Source organism: Salvelinus sp. IW2-2015, unplaced genomic scaffold, assembly GCF_002910315.2.
Source record: "Salvelinus sp. IW2-2015 unplaced genomic scaffold, ASM291031v2 Un_scaffold2850, whole genome shotgun sequence".
In the NCBI taxonomy this organism is placed as follows: domain Eukaryota; kingdom Metazoa; phylum Chordata; class Actinopteri; order Salmoniformes; family Salmonidae; genus Salvelinus; species Salvelinus sp. IW2-2015.
Window position 1 is genome coordinate 45,331 of NW_019944150.1, and position 5,278 is coordinate 50,608.

A 5,278-nucleotide genomic window follows, 5' to 3' on the forward strand; every position below is an offset into this window, starting at 1 on the left:
AGTTAGGCTCCTTATTGTCCTATAACAGGCCACTCTCCCCTCTGGTGCTGGTATGACTATATGGAGTAAAGTTAGGCTCCTTATTGGTCTATAACAGGCCACTCTCCCCTCTGGCTGCTGGTATGCTGCTGGCGGGCTTTATTTCTGTTCTGGAGGGAATGGAGTGGTGTCATTTATTCAAATCCACCCCATGCTACAATACACTGTATTTGGCCCCAGCTGTTTTGATGTGGAGTATCTAGTTAGTCATGGCTAACTAGTAGCTAACTATATTAGGATCCTTTTCGCTGAATAGACAGCTAGCCGATGACTTGATTGCATTATGGATTGCAAGCTAACGTTAGCTAGCTACATAGCTAATGATAAATATAGCTATGGCTGCAACGTTGGCTAGCTACATAGCTAATGATAAATATAACTATGCTGCAACGTTAACTAGTTACTTAGTAATGATAAATATTGCTATGGATGTAACGTTAGCTAGCTAGTTAATGATACATTTAGCTACGCTGTTAAGGTTAGTTATGTGAGTAATACGTGCCCCCCAGTTTGTTTACTAGCTATTTACCAAGCTAACTATACAGTAACCTGACAACGGTGGTGACGTTTTAAGACCACATTCATATAAACAAGACTCCTTATTATCAAATGAAGCTAGTTAGTGGCGTGCTAATACAACTAACTAGCTAACCTGCTAGCTGGCCAACTAGCTAGCTAACAACCTTGGGYATAACGAGCCACACCCACTTATTGATATTTACAGTTGTGACATGTCACCCWACCCGACATTACAACCCTCATATAAACGTTACAACACATGACATATGAACATGATGCTTGACGTGTAAACACCGGGTTGCCTAAAGCTAGCCGACCCTTCTCACAGTGGCATAGGAACAACGGTCTGTAAGATATGTAGCTAACTAACGTTAGCTGGCTTGGAATTGGATGCTAACAAAAGGTCTTTCAATGTACTGTTCTACCTCACCACCAACGATGAGATAATAAAATATATATTTTAAAGAAAATGTATTTCCGTACCGAAGTGTCGGACCGACACAAGCGGTGTCGGTGCTCTCGATTTCTTGCAAAATACGTTCGTGCTCGGTTATACACTCCACGGATTCATTTTCCGCCATGTTGCTGGTAATCACAGTGTCGAGCGGTGACGGTGCCACTGCGGGGAAACGGGTCAGTACCGGACTCGGTCGATAAGGGGCGTAACGATACCTGTGTGTGATGTCGTAGTGACATGTTTACCCTGCTAATATCCTCCCCATCAGTGTAAAATCTGATTTATTCATCTATACAGTTAACTGACCTTAGATCAGTAGAGGGGGATCTATGAATGAATAGTCCCTACTTATAAAATTGCTATTAATAGTAACAGAATGAGCACCACCACCAAATAGCATTCTGTCCATGCTACATCTCATTTAAAACTGCACTGCCATTGTTAAATTACAAAAGTACCGTAGCTATTTGTACAGATAATTGTTTCATGGTGAGAATAAAAACAAATTGATTATAATCACAATTAGCTATTATGAATAGATGAAAATGTCTTACATTTGACAAATTAATCTGTTCTACAATAGTTTTTCCCCCTTTTTTTATCCATATTTGGATTAAATTGTAAGTACCTTAAGGTGGTTCCCAGGGGCAAATCCACTGATTCAAGTTCAGAAAAAACATTTCCAAAGCCCTTCTCATCATCTCTACCATCATCTTCAGGAATAGCTGGTAAAGGTTTCTCCGCTCTATCGCTGGACATTTCACAATGTCTAGCTTTGTGGAGAGAGTGATGGAAGATTTGTGCCAGTAGGATATAGCTTTGGAGAGTTCCTGGTCACACACACCTACCGGGGTCAATCAGACTGTCAGCAGAAGAAACGCAACGGAGGGGAAAAAGTCAACCTTGTGATCCGAGGAACTTTGAATCCAACAAAACAGATTTAATTGCTTTTTTAGTTAAATAGTGTCACAAATAACCTCATTCAACATGGAATGTTTGTAGTCGACTTTCAAAGCGGTTTTGAACAACAATCCTTCATATATATATTTAGGGGAACTTGTTACACTTTGGGCCACGTGTCAAACTCATTCCACAGAAGGCCAAGTGTCCTCCCTAGTACTTGATTGATTAATTAAGGTCACTAATTAGTAAGGAACTCCCCTTCACCTGGTTGTCTAGGTCTCAATTGAAAGGAAAAAAAAACAAAACCCTACAGACACCAGGCCCTGCATGGAGGCAGTTTGACGCCCTGTGTTCTATAGTATTATTTTATTTGGTAGACGCTTTGAGAAATAAAAATATATTACATCATACAAAGACTGACTTACTTACTAATTGTCTTAATTAATTCTGATTAAATTCCTACAATTCTTGTTGTTACCCAATTTAACTTTTAAACAATCATCTTTCCCAGCCACGAAATGGATTGTCCCATTAGTGGTTGGTTGGGTTTTAGTATTGGACAGAGACTTCTTTAAACAACAAAAGCCCTGACTAGAGGTTTCCTTATTGCTCTGGCAAAAACAAGAAGTTGGCCTGATGATTGCAGCAACAGCTCAGAGCAGGAAACACCGTCTGGTGTCCCAAATGGTACCCTATTCCCTATAGACTGCACTACTTGACCAGGGCATAAAAGAGGTCTCTGGTTAAAACTAGTGCACTATATAGGGAATAGGGTGGCACTTGGGACGCAAAAACTGTCTGAGGGACAGGAACAGGCGGCTGCATGGTATTGTTCCAACGCTGTAGGTACGAGAGACTGTTTTGCTGACATCTCTGTCCAAGGCTCGTTTATCAGCCAAGATCCAGTGTCACTGATCTTACATCATACAACACTCTGAGCACCGCGGTTGGTGGCACCTTAAATGGGAGGACGGCCTCGTGGTAATGGCTGGAGCGGAATCATTGGAACGGTATCAACATCAAACACATGTTCCACATGATTGCTAATGACTTAAATGTAATGTAAAAATGTAATTCCATTTGATTCCATTCCAAATCAGATGTTATTGGTCACATACACATGGTCATCAGATGTTATGGTCACATACACATGTACATCATACACTGTTAGCAGATGTTATTGGTCACATACACATGGTTAGCAGATGTTATTGGTCACATGTTCAATGTTACTGGTCACATACACATGGTTAGCAGATTGTTGGGTCACATGGTTAGCAGATTACTGGTCCATACACATGTTATCGATGTTATTGGTCAATACACATGGTAGCAGATGTTATTGGTCAGTGGTTATCAGATGTTATTGGTCACATACACATGGTTAGCAGGTTGTATTGGTCACATACACATGGTTAACAGATGTTATTGTCACATACACATGGTTAGCAGATGTTATTGGTCACATACACATGGTTATCAGATGTTATTGGTCACATACACATGGTTAGCAGATGTTATTGGCACATACACATGGTTAGCAGATGTAAGTCACATACACATGGTTTCAGATGTTATTGTCACATACACATGGTTAGCAGATGTTAATTGGTCACATACACATGGTTAGCAGATGTTTATTGGTCACATGTAGCAGATTTATTGGTCACATGGTTAGCAGATGTTAAAGGTCACATACACATGGTTAGCAGATGTTATTGGTCACATGGTTAGCAGATGTTATTGGCACATGGTAGCAGATGTTAAAGTCACATACACATGGTTAGCAGATGTTATTGTCACATGGTTAACAGATGTTATTGGTCACATACACATGGTTAGCGATGTTATTGGTCACATACACATGGTTATCAGATGTTATTGGTCACATGGTTAGCAGTGTATTTGGTCCATCACACATGGTTAGCAGATGTTATTGGTCACATGGTTAGCAGATGTTATTGGCACCATGGTTAGCAATGTTATTGGTCACATGGTTAGCAGATGTTATTGGTCACATGGTTAGCAGATGTTATTGCAAGACATAGGTTAGCAGATGTTATTGGTCACATGGTTAGCAGATGTTATTGGTCACATACACATGGTTAGCAGATGTTATTGGTCACATGGTTAGCAGATGTTATTGGTCACATGGTTAGCAGATGTTATTGGTCACATTGTATCAGATGTTATTGGTCACATGGTTAGCAGATTGTTATTGGTCACATGGTTAGCATGTTATGTCACTAGTTAGCAGATGTTATTGACGATAGAGACCTGGCCCAGCGCTGTCTCCCCTCGCCACGCCTCCACTGACCCTGACCGATAGAGACCTGGCCCAGCTCTGTCCTCCCTCAGCAGCCTCACACTGCCCTGACCGATAGAGACCTGGCCAGCGCTGTCCTCCCTCAGCAGCCTCACTGACCGATAGAGACCTGGCCCAGCGCTGTCCTCCCCTCAGCAGCCTCCCCCTGACCGATAGAGACCTGGCCCAGCGCTGTCCTCAGCAGCCTCCCCTGACCCTGACCGATAGAGACCTGGCCCAGCGCTGTCCTCCCCTCAGCAGCCTCCCTGACCCTGAGATAGAGACCTGGCCCAGCGCTGTCCTCCCCTCAGCAGCCTCCACTGACCCTGACCGATAGAGACTGGCCCAGCGCTGTCCTCCCCTCACCAGCCTCCCTGACCCTGACGCGATAGAGACCTGGCCCAGCGCTGTCCTCCCTCAGCAGCCTCCTGACCCTGACCGATAGAGACTGGCCCAGCGCTGTCCTCCCTTCAGCAGACTCCCCTGACCCTGACCGATGAGACCTGGCCCAGCTCTGTCCTCCCTCGCAGCCTCCCCTACCGATAGAGACTGCCCAGCGCTGTCCTCCCCTCAGCAGCCTCCCCTGACCGATAGAGACCTGGCCCAGCTCTGTCCCTCCGCTAGCAGCCTCCCCTGACCCGACGTAGAGACCTGGCCCAGTCTGTCCTCCCTCAGCAGCCTCCCTGCGACCTGACCGATAGAAGACCTGGCACAGCTCTGTCCTCCCCTCAGCAGCCTCCCTGACCCTGACCGATAGGACCTGGCCAGCGCTGTCCTCCCTCAGCAGCCTCACTGACCCTGACCGATAGAGACCTGGCCCAGCGCTGTCCTCGCCTCAGCAGCCTCCCTGACCCTGACCGATAGAACCTGGCCCAGCTCTGCCTCCCTCAGCAGCCTCACCCTGACCGATAGAGACCTGGCCAGCGCTGTCCTCCCCTCAGCACCTCCCACTGACCTGACCGATAGAGACCTGCCCAGCGCTTGTCCCTCCCTCAGCAGCCTCCCTGACCCTGACCGATAGAGACCTGGCCAGCCTGTCCTCTCAGCAGCCTCCC